The sequence below is a fragment of the Ambystoma mexicanum genome, chromosome 12 (genome assembly GCF_040938575.1).
Source record: "Ambystoma mexicanum isolate Mex_15411 chromosome 12, UKY_AmexF1_1, whole genome shotgun sequence".
Lineage (NCBI taxonomy): Eukaryota > Metazoa > Chordata > Amphibia > Caudata > Ambystomatidae > Ambystoma > Ambystoma mexicanum.
The window spans coordinates 155,137,455-155,159,455 of record NC_090936.1 but is presented as its reverse complement, the minus strand read 5'-3'; positions in this window follow the sequence as shown (position 1 = coordinate 155,159,455).

Here is a 22,001-nt window from a genome sequence, read left to right as displayed (position 1 = left end):
ACAATTAGAAGGAATCCCTAAACATAAATAGGAAATCATCCACTAATTAGGACACTTTTAAAATTTGGGCGACTTTATAGCCCCTCCTGTTTCTATTTTTTCTTTGGATTTATTACCAAATACCTATGTATTCACATTAGCATGTGTACTGTTATATAATAATGTAACAACCTTTGAGATTTATCTGCATACTAATCACACAGCATTTTATGTTTACTTAGTTGTATATATCACACACCCCTTTTTTTTTGTTTTTGTTAATTGATGTCATTGTTAATTGTCATTATTTTCTGCATATGTATGTTGCATTTCCCAGCATTTCTCTAAATTGTATGCACTATATGTTTGTTTGGACAATTAGCAAATAAATCATTGCTTCCATATCTTTGTATTCTCTAACACAGTGAGCGATTTGTACTTTTTGACCCCATATTTGGATCTGCTATTTAGCAGACCAACCTCCATATCAAACTTGTGGACAGGCCTAAATTCCTGCATCTGTCCAACCAAAACAATTGCCTTGAACATTGTACACCAGTAAGGGTACATTCATTAGTTTACATGTTACCACGTTAATTGGGCCTGTCCTTGTTATTCCTGAGGAACACTTAATCATCGCCCGATGCTCAAAGCCACATCTGTGCCCCCTTTGTCCCCTGTGCCCCTTGCATCCCCTGTACCATGACACATGGACACCCCAATGATTCTGTCTAATCCTGGAGAGGAGGAACTATTGCGACAGACCAAGCGGTCCAACTACCTTTCAGCAGCATCTTCAAAAGCTTTGATGAACAACCCAGAACACTATGGGTTGTTTAGTCGAATGGAGACATTCTTTTCCTCCCTACTGGCACCCAAGCATGAGCTCCAGGTGATCCGGTACAAACTCCTGCTATCTGTGAATTCCTCTGAATCAGCTTTCAGTGCCATCAAGGAAGAACTGCGGGCCCTGAAGCTCATAGCTTTGCAGAACAGGTATATACTTGACCTCCTAACAGCTATGGAGGGAGGGGTGTGTCAGAAGATTGGGAGCACTTGCTGCACGCTTGTGTCTCCTAATGATTCAAAGAATGGGACCCTGACTCGGACTGTTGCCGCGTTGCACACGCTTAGGGTGGTCATGGAGAACGAGGCAGGAATCACAAATGACCGTTGTTTGGACTCTTTTTTCTTGGGTGCCGTCTTGGATGAGCCTAGGCGTCAACATTTTCATGCCTATTTTTGACTTTTTCTTTATTATCTTTTGCTCTTTTCAAATGCTCTTACGACGCTGTTCTGCCCAGGTACCGAAAGCAGCTGTAATGATGACTGTCACCCTATCCAAAGCTAGAACCACTACCATTTCTTATTACATGGATACTCAGACTGAAGCTGTCTTGTGTCCTCAACCAAGTTGGGATGATTGTGTGGAGCAGCCGGTAGATTGCGGAAATGATGCAGGATGAGTTTGGGTTGTTCAGCAGAGGAGTATGTATGCCCATATTGGGACCAATGTCGGAGATGATTGTAGGGGTTTTCCTAGAGAAGATGGTTCTAAAGAACAAAAATGTGAATTATTAGTTAAAGTATTAACTAAAAGGGGAATTTTGGGTGGTCAGGGAAGGTCCCAATGAGAGAGAGCGGTTCGTATTGCACATGCCATATTTGTAATTGGGGGAGCGGCCAAGTTGGAGCAATGTTGCAATTTTATATGTATCTAGCATAGTTAATGAGAATGGGATGTGTTACTGTAAGTGCTACTTTGTGTTTAAATTAATACATTTAAGATTTGCAAGTGCTCATAAAGATACATATCAAAATCACCAATGAAATATGAATATAATCTGGGACTGGTGTGTCACAAAGCACCTGAAAGCTGGGCAACAAGGAGCTTTATAATGTGCATGTGAGGATGGGGATTTGTCACGAAGAACCTTATGTGCAGGAGACACAATTATTATTAAACATACATGCACGGATATATATATATATACATGGGGAATGTATACATCTTTATGCAATTTTCTCTTTTGATGAATTGATTAAACTCTGCACTCAGGGTTTGCAAGGGGAATCCTTAGTGGCTGGGAAAAACTGGGTTTGTAGGGTTTGAGAGGCCAGAGGAGAGGTCATGCATAACTAGGACCATAGCAGATGGTTAGCCAACAGGTCGGCCCATGGCTTACTACTGCCAGTGGCCTAGTCTGTGTCTTTCTTTTTTGCATCTGGCTGCAATATAGATGAGTGGGCACCAGGTCGCACATCCTCAGGATAGTGTGACTATTCGTCACTTCCAGCATCCCGGTCCAGGTCTCAGCCCCGCAGCCATAGTGTGCCCGCTGCTATATGCAGATGTCAGGTTGCTTAGTGGCTCACCCACCATTGCTGCTTACCCACTGCAGCGGGTTCTTTGTCGGGACCCGCACATCATCCGGATTGCCTGCCTCAGGTTGAGCGCCCCCAGCCGCTTCACTAAAATGGCAGGTGGCCTCTGCGTACCTCAGAGGATTCGCAAAGGCAGGACTCTCCTGCACAGATTTTCTTCGTTGGTGCTGCAGAATGTGGCGAAAGCGCTCCGCTGCCTTATCAATGTAAAAACTTCAAAAGGATAGTATCTGCAAAAAGGATTTCTACTAAAGGATATCAGCGGCCCCGGCAGAGCGGCTAGGGCTCACGTCTGCTTGAACCAGCTGCTAGTCAGTTCATCTGTTTAACATTTAATTATGGTGGCTCTGCCCATGGCCATTCCAAACAAATGTATGTACCCATTTGCAGTGGTCGAAATTGATTTTCATGGAGCAGGAGCTGAAAGTAGCTCCTGGGTGTCAGAGATTTTAAAGTGTCAGAGCTAATAAAGTGAAACCTCATGCGTGTCGTATTATCATGGTCTATGTTGGATAGAAGAGAAAAAGAGATCCACACAAAAAAAGAATTTACATGAAACACAGATATATTTTATGTAGCAAGTTACCATTGAGAGATGCACTCATTCTATAATAGTCTCGTCGGAATGCCTTGAAGACTATGGAACCTGCTCTTATTTGATTACACCACACTGCCTCCCTTTGTCTGTTGCTCTATTGCTTTGTCCTTTACCCTATTGCTAACTGTATGCAATGTTTTCTCTGGGCCTCTTGATCTGCCGCTTTACAATTGTTTCCGTTTACTTCCTCCGTCTTGGGACATTTTCTCACACTTGGCCATTACTGGTCTGTGCCATTATACTCACTGCTCTGCCACTGAATCTTTGCTGTAGTTTCACTCTTTGTTTGCCGTTTTGCTATCTGTTCACTGCCCTAACATTATTCTCTCTGCTGCTGCCTCTTCTGTGCTTCCAGATTGTTCTCACACTTTACTATGCCGTCTCATTCCTTGGATACAGATGCACAGTAGGACTGGATTTTAAAAGTAACTCCCTGCATTTCGGTTTGCCCTTTTGGAGTGCAAGTGATACATTATTGGCCAGTATTGTGTGGATGGGCCTCTAATCACCTTAACCCAAAGCAGGCCCTCCACTCAAGAAGTGAGTGCACATTTGTACATAAAGCAAGTTTATTGTACAATCGGCAGGGAGGAACTAGATTATTCTATAGAGTCAAACTAACCATGGTCTCCCTGAACCACACAAGTTGACATATTATTTACATTTTTGCAACAATTAACACACTCCCACATATTTCATTACAAACCACCTCCCACATGTGATCGATCAAAACATATACAAATAAATCCAATCTTTCTCCAATTCCCCCATTCCCATTGATTGCAGTTATCTTAACTACCATCTTTAGCTCATGTATACAACACACCCCTTTATATAGTTTGTCCGTCGAAGGTCATGACATCATCATACAGTTATACACTCGCATACAAGCATAATTAATTACAAGTCCCAGCTGGCCCGAGACAACCTAACCCAGGACGTAATTGAAGTAATTTTGCAAACCATGTGCCGACAATATGAGGCAGGGATGAATAAATAGGCTCCCTTTGAACTGGCGACAACCATCTCACCCACCCCGACTTGCTGGCCTTCTGAACACTCTAATCTAAACAACTAACAATTCAACAAGCATGGCCTCTGGTCACATCCTGAGAAAACAATTGAAAGACAGAGTATCAATCAACTCTGGCATCGGGTGTCTCCTCCAGGTTTATTGCTGGTCATAAAGCAAATGCCCGGATACCTCTAAACAGTAAACAACAAGCTCCCATGCACTTAACAGATTACATCTTCCTTCCGCAATAGTGTCAAGCCATGCACTGAGACCTGTGATTGCGGTGCATAGATCACTGTACTGGCACGTTGACTGGATTCTGATTAGGAGGGCTGGGCATGTGCTCATGTTTTCAGCAAGATAAACCCTTCTCGGGAACCTTTGACACTTTCGAAGGAAGGGCTGATAGCTTGTGACTAAGACCCTTGGTATTCCAAGAAGAAGAGCAGAGCAGGGGTGGGATGCATGCCTGTAGCTGAAGATATGCATTAGTTATGCAACCACACAAGCAATTTCCCCAAACCATGCTACAGGAATGAATTTGCAAGAAATTCTCTGCACGAACGAAGACCTGTGAGACAGGGCGTGCAACCAGCTGCGAATGACTATGCAGATTTTTGTCTTGACTACATGATATGATCGTTTGATATGATCGTTTATTTATATAGCGCCTATACGCTATGTGTTTCAAAGCACTTCAAGGCAAGGGAGGGAACAAGGGAAAATACAACCACATTCTTACAGGCCATGAACAGTAAGGATGTGAAATTAACTATTGTACTCGGCCTGACGACATTTCAGATTGTGCAAGAGCTAAGACATAGAGCCTCATCATGACTTTGGCAGTAACCCTTAAATCCGACGGTCGCGCTATTACCGCCGGATTTAAGGGTCCGCCAAATCAGGACTTCGGCAGATTTCGCCCCAGCTCTTGGCTGGAGGGAAATCCGCTGAAAATTTGCGCTATTACCGCTGACGGGAAATCCGCCGGCGGTAAGAGCGCACATTTTCCCCATTGAGCCCAATGGGGAATGGGGCATTCCCGAATGGGCTCAATGGGGAATTACATTACTGCCGAACTCGTGATCCGGCGCTATTAGCGCCGGGGAGTTCGGCGGTAGGGCTAATACCGCCGGCGGTAATACCGCTGGCGTTACCGCCAAAGTCGTGATCAGGCCCATAGATAAGGAAGGGAGGGGGAGCGTGGAAAGGAAATGGAAACGGACAGGTGACTACCGTACTAGGCCTGACGACATTTCTGGTAGAGCCGGAGAAAAACTAAAGGTGAGGGAGAGGGGTGCAGAAAGGAATGGGAGGAACAAAACAAGCGACTATCGTACTAGGCCTGACGACATTTCAGATAGTGCTGGAGAGGTGGTGGGGAGGAAAAAAACAGTAATGGGAGGGTGGAGGAAACAGACGAGATTGCTATCATATTAGGTCCAGGGACAATTCTGATAGAGTAAGTGCATAGAAGAAAGTAAGGGGAGGAGATAGGAAAAGGGAGAAGGGAAAGGAGGAGAGAAAAGAGAGTAAGCAGTCAAAAAGAGTGGAGAAGCAAGAGTGGAGAGCGAATACAATTGCAGAAGTCAGTAGTAACACATAATGTTGCAAGCCAGGATACAAGATGAAGATGGGAACAGCATGATTCAGGGCCACCGTGAGTACAAGATGCAAAGGAAGTCCAGCATGAGAGTTGAGAAAGAGTGACGCACTGTGAATGAATGAAGTCCATAAAAGTCAAATCCAGCATTGGCCATAAGACAGTGATGGTGAAGGAAGGCACCAGGTGGGCGGGGCTTGCTAAGTGGTGAAAAAGAGCAGCAGACGGGAAGGTACCAGGTGGGCGGGGCTTAGGCCAGCCCATTGAATGCAATGTTAACCAAAATGTATATAAGCTGTTATGAACTTTGAATGCTTAGCTCACTCCCGTGCAGTCCTTTTGAATGTGCAGGAAGTCATGCCCATTAGCGAATGTTTAAATTGAATAAATGGATGACTTGACTTATTTGGTCTGAGTCTTATTTGTGGGGTCCCTCATTCTAGGTTGGGGTGAGCAAAAGGTGTATCCTCATGACAGAACCGGGGATGAGGACCCATATTATCTGGGGGTGCGGCCCCTCGGCCCTCGTGTACACACCAGCACAAACATATAGTCGCCCCCTGCTGTGCGAACACATGCAGCGAGAATCACCAGTCAGGAATATTGTGAGGAGACTTGCCTGTTAATCCACAGCCCAGCCCCGGTGGCATCTGGGGGCCAGGTGCACTGAAAGTGTGGGGCTCCCCTGGCGAGAGGAGCGACGAAGGGCTGAAGGGGCCCAAAGAGAGGCAAAGACCAGCATATATGACTGCGTTGTCCAGAGCTGGCGGCATCCAGGGAAGCTGGCAGAAAGCTGTGGCAATACTGACAGGTAATCCTAGCACAGCTCCCTCACATAAATGTCCTGCGGCAACCCACTGCTTCCCACCCTGGGTATCCTGGGGCTCACCTGTTGGGCACATTGGTTGTCTCCTACTTGTACCATCTTCCTGACTGAAATAGCCAGAGGTTTATAGGAGTGGTGCCATAATAGCGCTGGTGACTTACATACCTCAGCTGAGGGGTCAATCCTCCAAACATATCCTCCCCCACAGACACAGTAGGTGTAGACTTGGCTGACAGGAAGCGCCCCCGCATGAGGGGGGAATTGTAACAGTTGTGCACGAGTACCAGAATCCCTGGGGCCTACAGTAGCTGGTGGGACACAGCGGGCACGGTGGCTGTGGGAAATGCTGCGCATTTGGGGGTATGAGCGTAGCTCGAAGCACTGTGTGAGTTTGCCGGTGCGATGATAGTGGAGACACACAGTGGTGTTTCATAAGGTCGCCGGTAGATCGAGGGAGGACACCGGCAGTTGTCAAGGACTACTTGGGCATGAAAAGGCCCCAGCAGGGAAGGCAAAAAACAAACCCTGAAAGGGGAACATACAGAACAAGATGGACACTTATACAGTGAGTGCCCCTCCACCCCTGGTCACGTCTCAGGAGGCGGCGGTGCCCTGCATGGTTACCTCTGGAGAAGAACAGAGGATATCGCTTGCAGACATTATGAGTACCACACGGGATTCAAGGTCTTCAGTGGAGGTTAAAATAGACGGGTTGGCCTCAAAAGTGTCTTTCCTGTGGCAGGATCTCCTCAACTTGTCTTCAAGGGTGGGCGAGGCAGAGCAACATATATCTGACAATGAAGATGTGCTTAAAAAGAACGTTTGGCGTTGGTGTCACAGAAACTAACCATCCTAGTAAACCATGCCGAGGACAGTTGAGGGCAGTTCCGACGGAATAATCTATGCATACTGGGCCTGCTGGAGAAGGTGGAGGGGCAAAGTACGGAGCTATTTCTCGAACGCTTGCTGACGAATCTAATGGCACCCAAAAACATTCTAACTTCTCAATAGAGCGAGCTCATTGGGTCCCAACAGGCCGCTCAGTACCTGGAGCACCTCAGTGCACTGTGATAGCGTGTCTGTTGAATTGCAGAGATCAATATACTCTCCTACATATGGCAAGGGATTTCAGGTCCAATTACGTATAACGGGAATCAGATCGGATTCTTCATGGATTATATAAAGGAGGCACAATTGGCCAGACAGCCCTTTGACTCTGTTAAGAGGAAGCTGATGTCACTCAGCATTAAATATGCACTGTTCTTCCCAGCGTTGCTCAAAGTCTACTTTAAGGGCACAGTTAATTTGTTCCACAGCCCAAAGGAAGCCTGGGACTGTATGAAGACACACATTCTGTCTGGGCCGGTCTCTGGATCACAGAGAGACCAGGCAAATCTAAGCTGTGACAGAGAATCGTCCCTGGCATTGTTTTACACGTAGGGGTCTATGCTGGCTGGGCCTGTCGCAGGTGGGCAAGATCATGAAGACACTGGCTGACTGTGGGGTGGGAGTAGTTGGTCCCCTTTCGGTTGAGTGTAGAACAATGCTCATGACCATTGCTGTGTCCATTTTTGTACTGAAGGATCCTACATATGGCAGTCCTTGGCAGGGGATCAAAGGGGGCTCGAATGGCTCTCGTGGGTGACCCCGAACATGCTCACGAGGGTTGTTACAAGTTTGTTCTCAAGGGTTTGGGCAACAGATGCTACTAGTTGGGTGGGGGGAGTAGAGGGTGGGGTGTTTAAGTTTGTGCTAAGGGGAGTTGGGGAGGGAAGGTTGGATGGGGTGGGTTTGTTCAATGATTGGAGCACTGGAAGTGGTAAACATTTGGAAGGTTTTTCTGTTGTCTGTCCAGACCAGGGTGAAGAGGGAGAGCCCTCTGTTATAACACTGTGGTCATCTCAAATGTATGGTGGGGAGGATAGGCCTAGGACAATTTCCTTTTTTACCTGAAATGTGAATGGCCTGGGGTCAAGTATTAAAAGACAACTGGTATTACAATTAATTAACTGCCATTCACCCGATGTTGTCCTTCTTACTGTAACCTATTTAGTGGGATCGGAATGTTGCTTCTTTCAACACGCAAATTATTGCACAGTGATACATGCCGATTTTTCTATTGGGGCAAGGAGAGCTTTGATACTAGTATACAAGTGGATTCCCTTCCGGCTTCTGGAGGTGATGCAGGATCTGAGGGGGCAATTTGTGCTGGGGACTGGGGAACTATGGGGAGATGTTTGGGGAGTGGTGCCTGTGTGTGTGTGTGTACAAACCTCCACTCCTGGACCTACTGAACGAAATCCAGTCAGCACTGGCGTAAGCAGGTGGACAGGTGGGTCATCAGGAGCAATTTCAATGACGTCATGGACCCAGCACAAGATTGCATGCACACTAGTGGTAGACTGGTTGGCACTCCTGCTAAGCTGAACACATTTGCCCTTGTGATGGGGTTGGCGGATGCCTGGAGAGTGGTGCACCCATTGGATAAAGGTTTCTCCTTCTTGTCAGGTGTGCATGGCTCATTATCTAGGTTGGACTATTTCTTTATCCAGATGAGGTACACCCATAAATTTAGGTCGGCCACTTTTCTGGCCAGTGGTATCTCCAACCACTCCCCTTTGGTTATGGAGCTTGACACAGGTAAAGAGAGGAGAAGGCCTCTGTGGTGTATAAATAGCTCCTATCTGGGGTTTCCCGACTTCCTGGAAGGGGGGGTTTTCAAGACAAATTAATACTTTGACATGAATACAGGTTCAGTGCATAGTCCAGAGGTGCTATGGTAGGGTTATGAGGTGGTCCTACAGGGTGAGATGATCTCCCTAGTTACAGCTTGCAAAGCTGTTCAAAGACAGGTGGTGAGGGAGGCAGAGTAACAGAAGAGGTCGGCAGAGGAGGCATACCTGGAGCATGGGACACCGAGCAGGTCGGAGGAGCTCTGCAAAGCACAGGACCGACTCTGGAATATTAGCCTGGACAATGCCAAGCAAGTCCATAGGATCAAATGAAGCCAGATCTATAAATCGTGGGGGTGAGGGTGGGGGAGGAGCCACGCTGGCAAAATGCTGGCCTGGCTGGAAAAGAGGGAGGAAGGGCACAGGTTTGTCAGGGAGGTGATGGGTCCGGTGGGTCACGGATGGGGGAACATGCTGGGATTGCAGAAGCGTTTTCTGCTTACTATGAGTAGCTTTATTGCTCTCGACAGACAATGGAGCAGCCGGGGGGCTTACCCTTCCTAGTGGATATCACTCTGCCGCGGCTGACCACTGCTCAGAGAGATGACCTGGAGGTAGATATCATAGGGGAGGACGTGGCAGAGGCTGTATTAGACCTTCAATCAGGGAAGGCCCCCGGACCCAATGGGTTTCTGGTTGAGGTTTGGAAAGTTCTGGGTGAACTGACGTTGCTTCATATACACAATTTTATTTAATCTTTCAAAGACTACTGGCATGCTTCCTCCAGACCTCAGGGGGGCCTGTATAGTTGTCATTCGCAAAGCATGCAGGCCCCTGGAATTCTGTACCTCTTAAAGGCCTATCTCCCTTATCAACAGAGAGGACAAGATCCTAGCTCGGGTGTTTGCAGAGCGCCTCAATAAAGTAATTACTTCCCTGGTCCACCCGGATCAATGTGGCTTTATGCTTGGTAAGTCCACCAGGATAAATAGCCATAGATTATTGATGGCGATGGCTCAGGCACGCACGCTGCAGGAGCTGTTGGCACATCTCTCAGTGGCCTTTGAAAAGGCCTTTGACGCAGTGGAGTGGAGGTTCTTGTGGAAGGTACTGTCTTGCATGGGCTGTGGGGAAAGTTTCATGGGGTGGGTGCGCTTACTATATGCATCTCCATGTGTGGAGGTCTGGGTGAATGGGATGACCTCCCGGGTGTTCCCCCTGGAGCAGGGGACGAGCAGTGTTGCGCTCTCTCTCCCCTCTCTTATTTACACTGGCTTTTGAGCCATTGGTCATCTACTTGAGAACGCACTGACCGTGGCCAGGCTGTTGGTGGCATGGGGGTGAGGACAAACTCTTGCTATATGCAGACAATCTTTTGGTTTATCTAAGTAAGCCGCAGGAAGCCTGCACCCGGGTCACACATACCCTGCAGGAGTTCCAAGGGGCCACTGGGCTGAGGGTGAACTGGGACAAGTCAATTTTCTTTCCTCTCCAGGGGACGGAGAACGATCGACCCCAGGGCTGCCCATACCAGGTCTCAGCCGAGGGCTTCAAATATTTGGGGATACGGGTGGGTCCTGGCCTAAAAGACTATACGCGTTACAACTTACAACCTATTACGGATAGGTTCCTGTGGGATGACGCACACTGGAGGTCCCTTCCGCTGACACTACTTGGGAAAGCAGCCTTATTGAAGATGTTGACCCTACCAAGATATATGGTACGTCCTTCAGAACGCCTCGCTACAGATTCCCAAGGCTGAATTTTACAGAACGACGCCTGTCTCCCAACTCTTCTTTGGGGCGGTGGAGGTGGTCAGCCCTTTATTTCCTCGGTCTGGGAAGGAGGTATCAGGCTCTCCAATTTGCACAGCTATTAATGGGCCAGCCAACTGGCGGTTGTAAACAATTGGCTACATGAGGATGTGTCGCTACCGCATGTTATTGTGGAGGAGGGATGGATGATGGGTCTCCGCCCCCCCCTGATTCTTTACAGTGGACGGAAGAGGTGGCTGCTCTCACCCATGATGCAACACACTAGGAAGGTGTGGTGTGACTCCCATCATGTTATGCTTGATCTAAAATGGCGCCGGTGCGCAATGTATTCTGGGAGCGCTCGGAGCCATGATGGGATATTTACTTCATGTCGCACTGAAAAGCTGCACACATTTTGCTGAGTGTTAGATTCACGGTGCTGAGAAAAACATGCTTTCCAAACCTGGTATGCGATCAAGGACATTTCTGCTGGGAAAGCTAACTTTGTTATGGTTTGCTACTGTTCTCCGTGGAGCGTTTTTTTAGAGAAGGGAGGCACTGCGCTTCTTGAGGGGAGCTCTCGATTGACCTAGCTGGCAACCGACGGCTGTTCCTCAACTGCGCAAGTGCAATTTCCAGAAGGTTCGAGAATTGACTCCCCTTTGTGGAGTGTGTATATATGCGGAAGCCCGGAGGTGGTCAGGTGAGACTTCAGCCAGAGAAGGACGCTTACGTCCGGCCCTCCTGTGAGCTGTGGTGCTCTCGGCCTGGCTGTTCCCGGGGTGTTGCAGCTGCTTCTGGGCGAGATGAGGAATCCTGTTACGCTCACGGTGATGTATTTCCTTTTGAATTCTTTATTTCTTCTCTGATTTATGTCCATATTATTTTTGTGAGTTATTTCTATGTATTTCTGAGCTTTGAATAAATAGCCGTATAAGAGCTGATTATCTTCTAAGAGTGCGTGGCTGTGAGTTATTGCGTCTGTCTACGTTCAAAGTATTTGCTCTGTAATTGCATTGGTGATTTATGTTTGTTCCGTGCACTTTGGGGAGAGCAATACACATCACCATGTGGGCTGGGGGGGCACAGCCATCCTTGTTCAGCCCCTATGAGATAATGCCTATATCCTGGAAGTGGGTAAGATTGGTAGACTTGGGGTCTGGGAGAGAAGTCGTGTGCAACTTGGAGGATGTGGTGAGAAAAGGGGTGCTGGTACCATTTCCTGAGCTGTGTGACAAATCTGGCTTGCCGGAGACTGAAAGGTACCATTATTTACAGCTGTCGCATGCCCTATCAGCTCAGTTTCAGTCCCTTCAAGATCTACCGACCTGTTGCCTGATAGTGGCATACCTGCTCCCGGAACATATACCTTCAAAGGTTATCTCTACCCTTTATCAGGCCCTCATCACCTTTGCCACAAAAGATATGATTTGCCTCAAGACACGTGCGAAAGGGATCTGGGCCCACTGGAACCAGAGGATTGGGTGGAGGCCTATCTGTTCCCTAGAGAAATTGGTATTTCGGCTTGAATAAGGTGGATATAACTGAAGATACTGCATGGGATGTATTACTCTTGAACTGCCTTATTCAAATGGGAAGCGGGAAGCTCACGCTGGGCATCTCAGATGTGGGGGGGGGGCGGAGGGCACCTTTTTTCATATTCTCTGGAAATGCCTGCAGGTTCGCTACTTTTGGCAGAACTGTTTGGATAAAGTCCACTCTGTTTCGGGATTGGTAATTCCCGGGGACCTGAAACTATTACTTTTGGGGGTTTAGGGAGAAACCGACTTCACTAGGTTTGAGAAACTGTTTGTCTCTAGGGCTGTCGGACTGATGAACAAACGGTTGCAGCACAGTGGGGGCAGCAGACGGCCCAAGGTTGGCTAAATGGTCACTGGCATGAACTGTTGCATTGCCCTGGAGAAGAGAATATACAATGTGAGGGGCTTCCCTGGGAAATGGGAGAAGTTTGGGGAAAATGGGATGGGAGAAGTTAGAGGGACTGGCCTTTTTAATTGTGAACTCTTTGCATTGTTTCTTGACGATTCTTCTTTTGACAGTGCTTCCTGTGGTCTATTGTTTGCTCGAATTTGGCAGTGTCGTCCAATTGTTTTGCAATATTATGTTTCTCCTGTATGTGGGGCTGTTTTTATTTCTGTTTCTGTGCTAAATAATAAAAAGTGTTTTAAAAAAATGTTCAACAGATGGCTCTCATGATGTCTTCTGGCAGCTGCTCCTTTTCAGCATTCAGCAGCCTGTTCTCCAACACGTTACTCAATGATTTAATCTTGTCCTGGTGTACTTAGGTAGTTCACAACAACATGTTATTAAGCCTCGCTGTGACTGTGTATTACTTCAAATCATGGTGAGATACCTGCTGCTTGGTGCACATAAACAAGTATAAAACCTTTGATCTATTTGTTTTGAGTGTATAACAGAAATTATGTATTTGATTGTTGACTGTGACAATTTGTTTTTCAGGTTATTTGAATGTGATGAATTATGAAATATGGCTTGTGATTTTTCATAATCCTGTTGTTCCCTGGTTTGTTTATTGATGTGTTGCTGTGGATTTGGTCTTGAGAGGTCTGTATTTTGATTGGAGTTTTACATATTTGATTCATTGTATTAATTTGTATTAATTATAATTGTATCCCAACAAAACCCCAACATATGTTGCTGTTGAGTTTAATCAACTTTGTTTCTCCAGTTATTAGGATACCCCCCCACACCCCTCACCCCCATCCGGTTATCATACATTGTGGGCATGACATCAACAAAGGGATTTTCATTATGATTGCTGGCATATACTGGGCCTCATTACGACCCTGGCGGAAATCGAAAAACGATGGCGGAAATGCAATACCGCCATCGAATAGCGCTCGGTGCGATTATGACCCGTCACCGCAAAGTACGATGCCATTAGCGACACCGTAGTGAACGCCAACGCTAACTGCACCAAGTACGCGCGCGCGCGCCATGCCAGACCGTAATTACCACCATGGCGCAACGGTACGCGAATTCTGACCCTAGCGGACATGCACCTAACGCCATCAAGCACGGCGGAAAGTACCATTCCGCCATGGTGAGAAGTACGGCATCGCGAACCAACCGTAAACGGCCCCACTGAGTGCCTGTACACCGCTCCCTGGCCACATTGTACAACTCCCCGTAGGTGCAATGAAGTCACACAATGCAACCAGTGAAATGTACTAGTCATCCATGCCTGCCAACGAACAAATGAATCTCAAGAGGGGCCAATGGGAGCTGCAGGGCACAGATGGCACGAATACAGAAGCCATACAAATGGACATGACCTCAGTCTCCCACCAAGAAACGCACGCAAACACAGGCACCTGTGACCAGCAATATTCCGATAATCACATCATTCCACCAATCCAACTGGCTGACCGGCATCTGTTACACAAAAGCTAATCCCCCGCCCCTGAGCATGACATGATCAAAACAGTCATATTGGCAGCCCTTATCCCTGACCTCACTGGGCTTCGTAGTCAAATGCGCCCAGCACAGTACCACGCAACTATACTCCGAAGCTGGAACCCAATGCAGATCTCCTCACAATACATCGCTCCCCAAATAGGAATATGCCACATCACTTGCAAAGAAGAACGCTACACGGTTCATATCAGAATAGAAATTTAATGCACAACAAATTCACCAAGCCCATACAGCCATTAGGCCATGAACTCCAAAACACATTTCACCATTGTGGGCTGCATCCGCAACAAATGACCAGCTACTTCTTGTGTGACGCCCTGTTCCTTCATGGTACACAGGGGCTACATTCTCATACGAAAAGGCAACATGGAAGTGCCTAGAACCGCAGGGCCGTCCCAATAGGGAGGCACTAGTCCAGCTGAAAGGCCGAAATGTTGCTCCTAGCCACTAGTACTGCGTAAGGGCATGTGGCCCATTGGCGATCGTCCCATAAGATCGTAATGCTGCTCCACTGATTAACACGAAGCAGCAGGTGTCGGGAGTAAAATCCATCTGCAGGAGTGGCATACAGATGGCAGTGGCAAAAGGGGAGGAGATACCTGTCAACCAAATGAAATGAAAAAGAATAGTATGGCCATCAGAACTACATTTGAATTACTCACTTCAATGATCACACCAAATCCACAGCCATATGCATGCTAGCCCACTCCAAAGGATCATCACCACCCAAAAACCACTTGCGAATCATAACTATCTATATCGAGGTGAAAACACCATCACAAACGAGTGTACCTGTGCATGCGTCTGTTAAGACAGAATCCATCAGATGGGATTGGTAACGTGCATAGACACAAGTGTCTGAAGGCGCGTCGAGACAGGGAGGGCTCAACAAGGCCAGATAGACGATGGTCCCACTATGGCAGCCCTGCATCACATAGCGCAGGGGAGGCGGATAGATACCAAGAAGCCCTGTACATGGCAAACTCTGTATCAAATCATCTGTCCATGCATCCATACATCATTCCCTCATCCCGTAATGAAAACGCCTGTTTCCATACTCACATAACATGTGAAATTTCCATTGAGTCTGTGCGTTATGCAGCCTGCAAAATCCACTGTGCCCCAGCCCGTAATTCCAGTGTTGTGAAGTAACATGTATTTGGGAACGTCCGGCCTCATCGCCCACTTCGCTATTGCGCATCCCAAACTATTCATATCAATCATTGCATCCTCGCCATGGCCCCTGTCCCAAGGACATTGAACAATAGAACGTTATATTTGCAGTCAGACCTGTGGGCATCTCCTCGCCGCTAGCTGAAAACCGAAAGCGCCGCCCTTCGAATTCCTCATTTGCAACATCACGTCGAAAAGGCATCTGTGGCCGCTTGAAATCACAAATTAATCCATCTAGTGCGGCTGTGTGTGAAAATGGCAACTGCCTTCACTCACAAATGGGACGCCCCGGCCGTCGGTGAACCTCGGTACAGTGTTGCATGAGGGTCCACCGTTACTCGAGTACTACGTTCCACTGACCCTTCACAAGTCTGTTAGCGACTGCAAAGATAGTATGTGAAACAATGGGACCATAGCCGAATGAACATATCAACCAATGTTACACTGCCATCGGGTACAAATACATGATTGTAATAGCAAGATGCCATTCGTCGAATTGCAGCGTTGTGTGCGGGACGTGCTCGCCCAAAGGGGAGAGCAGCTTGCACAGGTGGAATGAATCACCACAGGTGGAGGCCATACAGCCTGAAAACACATAAATTGCACACCCAGTCTCCTCCCACAACCACACCCACTCCGAAATGCTACCGGCAGGACTAGCTATGTTGGCCCTGGGGGACCTGATAGCACTGCAAGTACTCCAACTTCAAGAAGAAGACGAACACCAACTACAACCGGCCGCACGGAGGAGACGCAGGAGGAGGAGGAGGGCAAGGCAGGGCCAGCAAGGGCCGCCAGCACAGCCACTACCACCACGCAGGCAGCCCGCAATCCCACGCCTCCGAGCACATCCGTTCAACCTCACGGATGAGCAGATCCACACCCTCTACCGTTTGGACCGGGACACCATAACCGCCATTGTGGACATGACACAGGCTGACCTTGTCAGCATGATAGATAGCCCAACCGCCATCCCACCCCTACTGAAGGTGGTGTCTGTACTCCACTTCCTGGCCACAGGCACCTACCAGCACATAGTCGGACAGTTGCATGGCATATCACAGCCACTGTTCTCACGGACACTATTGCAAGTGCTCGATGCCCTCCTGCAGCACGCAGACGACTACATCTCTCTACCACGCTCGGAGCAGGAAATTACCAACACAAAAGTGGGATTCCATGCACTTGCCGGCATACCGGGTTGTATTGGTGCCATCGACTGCACCCATGTGGAATTGGTCGTCCCACATGCCATGGAGGCCCAGTACCGCAACCGAAAACAATTTCATTCTCTGAATGTACAAATGGTGTGTGACTCCAACAGGATCATTACACATTGTTGTGCCCGATTCCCTGGATCAACCCATGATTCTATGGTCTTGAGGAACTCTACAATACCACGCTACATGGAGCAACACGCAGGGAACAGATCCTGGCTACTCGGTGAGTCTCATTTCATGCATGATGATGTGGGGTATGTGATGCGGCAATGACCTGGCAGGAAGGGGGGGGGGGTGCGTACGTAGCAATGGCATTCCTCAAAATTCCTTTATTGTCCACATACAGGTGATGCCGGGTATCCACTGAAGAGATGGCTCCTCACACCAGTCCGGAACCCACGGGACCAGCATGAGGAGGACTACAACCATGCCCACTCACGTACCCGTGTAGTCATAGAACAGGCATTCGGCCTACTGAAGACTCGTTTCCGATGCCTCAGCAGGTCTGGCGGGGCACTCCTGTACCGCCATGTGAAGGTTGCAAAGATGGTGATGGCATGTGTCATGCTACACAACATGTGCGTACGTAGAAATGTGCCCATGCCCCCTGACGCAGAACTGCAAGCACCTGAAGATGGTCATGATGAGGGTGGGGATGTGGCAGCACCTCAAGGAGTCTGCGAGGCACAGGAGGGCCGTGACATTCGTCAGCATCTCATAGATGCATGCTTCTAGCACTCACGCCTGGTGGCTGATACATGGACACGGGACTCGTGGCACTGTGTGTGTCTGGAACATGCACAATATGGACTGTACGCCTATAATGGCCTCGTACACAAAGATCAATGTCCACACATCTCATTGGATGATCGTGCATTGTTTATGGCATATGTGATATCATGTTAAACACCCTATCGACCCGCCACCCAAGTGAGCCCAACACACCCCCTCCACCCTCCTACCTCCCCCCCGAACACCAGTGTCCAAAGATGCTCATTGTCAGTGGGCTGTCGCTATTGCAAGCCCCCTCTGCGGGTATCAGGGGCACCCCTGCCTGTGGAGCGCAGGTTCCTCCCAGATCTACGTTGGGGGCTGCCCTGGACGGAACTTGCAACGGATGATGTCTCTGCCTGCTCACGTCCATGCATGTCCCTAAGGGTTTGTGAGAGCTCAGTGAGCACACGGCGCACTGCGGCAAGTTCGGCACATACGTCTTTGGACGTCGCATGCAGTTCCCCCCTCAGGCTCTCGGTGCTTCTCTCCATTTGTGCCCTTAGTGTCTCTGTACTTCTCTCCATTTCTGCCCTAAGTGTCTCAGTTGATGTTTCTATGTCTGCCTTAGTGCCCCCACATTCATCGGCATGGTCCTTGAGGAGCGTGGCCAGTTGCTGCTGTTGCACGATTAACTGGTCGAGGGACTGTTGCCTCTGCTGGGCCATGGCCATTTGCGGTGGTGTCACAGAGTGGCTGTTCACCTCATGTTGCCTTACCACAGGGCTTGTGGGGGATGGCCAGTCGTCGTCTTGTGTGTGCCCCTGCGTGGTATCCTCATGGTGTACGGGATGGAACAGACAGGGGGATTGGGACAGGTCATGGATGGATCTGACTTCGACATCCCCGTTTTCTGTGTCGGAGCATGCTGCCATTAATGCAGTGTCACCTATGGTGCTGCTGCCACCATTGGGGGGACCTGTGGTGGTGGTGTTGTGGGCATGCTGGCTGCTGGGGTGCCTGTTGGAGTTCCCTCCTCTGTGCTGCCACTTGATTTGTGCTGCTTCCGTGTCTTGATGCGTGCAGCTGAGGTGGAGGGTCTTTGGCCGTTGGTCTTGGCCCTCTTTGCAGGTGTGCTGGTAGGGGTGTCCTGGAGCTCGTCGTTTGGATCGGACCCTGTGGTGGAGTAAAGGAGGGCGAGCGTTATTAATGGGTCTGTGGGAATTGGAATGGCAATGTATCACATGCATTGGGGTGGTACCTGAGGGTGATTTGGGTCGGGGCCTTGGAGGTGGTTTCATTTGTGTGTGGAGTGAGGGTGCAGTTGTTTGGCAGCCTGCAGTTAGGGTGTGCCTGCTGCACGTGTAGAGGGTGTTTTTAGGATTTTTAATTATTTATGTATTTGATGTGAGTTTTAAAGTGTGCTATCAGGCCTATGTATGTGGACGTTCTCCTGGACATGTGTTACTGTTGCACTATGTGGGCACGTGGTACTTCACATGATTGGACATTGTGGTTTTGGCATTGTTTTATTTGGGACACCTACCTGATTCTTCGGATGTCTGCACTCCTTTCTCCATCCCTCCGACTCCCTCTATGCTCTCCATTCCAATGGTGGAGGCACAGATTTCTTCCCAGGGGGTCAACTTGATGGGTGATTCCGATCCTCCCCCGGTGGCTGTGGCAATGTTGCGGTTGGCAGAAAGTATGCTACGGACGCGTATCCGCAGGTCGTCCCATCGCTTTCTGCATTGCTGTGGGTTGCGGGGTGCGGTCCCCACCGCACTTACCCGCTGTGCCACCAGGGCCCATATGGCCTTCTTGTTCGCAAGTGCCGTCCTGGTCATTTGCGTGGAGAAGACGGCGGCAGCATTCTCCTGGAGGGTCTCTGTGAGCACGGTGAGTTCCTCACGGGAGAAGTGGACCTGCCGCTTGCGGTCGCACGCTTTCTTCGCTACTTTTCCCATTTTTCTTGGTTTCACTAGGGTGGATGACGGGTTGGGATGTGTCTCAGGGTAGTATTTTTAATGGTTGTGTGGAATTTGTGGTTTTATAGGTGTACGGCGTGATGTTTCCCGTTCCGGGACCATGCTTTTACTTCCGTTTCCGTATATTTACGGTCACCGTACTTTCCGGTTGGCGCTCACTGCGGTGTCCGCTGAGATGGGTGGCGGTATTGCACCTAGGGCGCCGTACGGCGGCGGTGTGGGCCGTTTTGGGGTCATTTCCGCCATCGCGGACTTTGCACTTCCGCCATGGCGTGGTGCTCGTGCCCGATGGGTCGGAATGAGCCGCACTTTGCTCCATCGTGCAATGGCGGAAACGCTATTTACGCTATGGCGGTCCGGTCGGTTGATTTCCGCCAGGGTCGTAATGAGGGCCACTGTTATTAACTGAAAGTTATTTACAATGGCCAGGTTCCATATATTGTAGGCCCAGTTTTAAAAAGGGGATTTACAGGGAGACTGCTGGCATATATTGTGGGTACAACATCATAAAAGTGATTTGCAGTGTTTTATTATGTTACTGTCATTGATACTTTGCACCACAGCCATTTGCATGAATGGTGGGTGCAGTATCATGAAAGTGATTAACAGCAACTATGTGGCCATATCTGTGGGTGCCGCAGCAGTGAGAATGAAACCGTATATATTATGTCCAAATCCAAAAAGGGCTTTGGGAGAGCCCTTTGTTGTATTTGTAGAATTCATACTCCTGGGGGTGGCTCTCTCTCTGGTGTGCCAGGCATCCCTCTCTTGGTACATTAGTGTGATCTACAGTGGCAATCTCTGCATATATTTTGGATGCAGAATTATTAAAGTGATTTACAGTGGCAATGCGGCCATATACTGCATAGTGGGTGAGTCATCATGAAAGGGATTTGCAGTATGAAAGCTTGGTTATATTGTGGATGCAGCATCATGAAAGCGATGTATACTGACAATGATGGCAAATATGTTGTGGGCATAGCTTTGTGAAATTGATGTACACATGTATCAAGAACATGTATAAAATTGTCCTGTGTACTTTTGCTAACCGGGTATCTATAGGACTTTTTCATGTGTTACCGTACAGGGCTGATTGGTAATTGTATGGCTTTTCACTGAATTTGCTCAATGTAAAATGCACCATTAAAACCAATTTCAACAAATGTTCTCATGGGGATACACCATGCACATTATTTAAACCTTCCGTGATATGCTCGGATGCTCACGCTAATTCATGGGGGATATGAATGCTCTTCACTGAAAATATTCACCAGCCGCCACTGGCCTCAAACCCTTGTAGAATGCTACTCTACAGAGCACCAAATTCTGCATCAGCCACAGAAAATATCATGCGGCACATAAGAACAGATGCCGTTCTCAAAGCATACACACAAACACCCCTTCTTGTTCATACAAACTACATTCACAGTAGTGTTGGGTCACCGATTATTCGAATAGTACACCAAAATCCCAGCATGGTTTCAGGGTTTTTATTCATGGTTTCAGCGGGGAGCTAGAGCAATCCTTCTCGCTCTCGGCTTGATATAGCATGTTCCACCCTAGCCCATGTGTTCCTATTCGGTGTCCAGTCATAATTTCGAAAACATAATTTCGAAAGTAAAAAAAGTCGAATCAAAAATGTCGAAAAAAAAATGTCGAATTGTTTTTTTTTTCGATATTTTTTTTTTGGCTCTAGTTTCTGTGAAAAAAATGGGTAAAAATAAAAAAAGGGGGGTTGGGGGGGAACCCCCCCATTTCGAAAAAAAACGTCATTAAAAAAAAATTTGACATTTTTTTTTCGACATTTTTTTTTCGACTTTTTGACTTTCGAATATTTTGTATTCGAAATTATGTCTATGAACCTTCCTATTCCGCAGGTTGCTAGATAGAGAATATCGTGCCTAATGTCTGGAAAGCTGGTTGTGATAACCTAAAAGGCAGTTGCCTTTTCTATGTAGACTCTTTCAGGGACTTCCTAGACTGGCCCTACAGTGAACGTTGGTTAGTGGCTGCGATAGGAGGGGGGGGGGCCTTCTGCCTAACTCTGACGTCTTCCTTTCATGCCCTGCTATTCCTCTTCCTCACCTTATGCTCTGCTTGCCGCTCATTCTACTCCACTACTCGCAACTCATCCCACCTTCACTCCTTTTCCTGAATCGTTCTTCATCTTTCTCTCTGATGTCTCTCACTCCTTCTACCAATGCCTCCTCAAATCTTCAAAGTGATTACTCCCACCTACAATCTACATGCCTGCATACACACTAAGACTCCATCTCGCACTCTTCTACTCAATCCTCTACACTACTAGTCCTCGCCACACTACTACTCCCTCCTCCAAGCTACTACCATTCCACCCCACCTTCTTCTCAGAAACCCCTCTCACTCTCACATTCACTTTACACCCACTTCCAATACTCTCTCAAATCACATTCAGTATTGTTTCATGCACACTGCAATGCAATACCACTTGAACTCACCATTCTTCTCCACCATCCTTCCTCCTACTTGTCTCTTGATCTGCCACCTTCCGCTCTCTGCCAACCCACAACTTCCTGCTTCCTATATTTCTCCTTATCTTTGGGGTGCTCACTGTCCCTGGCCCATCTGGCCCTGTCTTC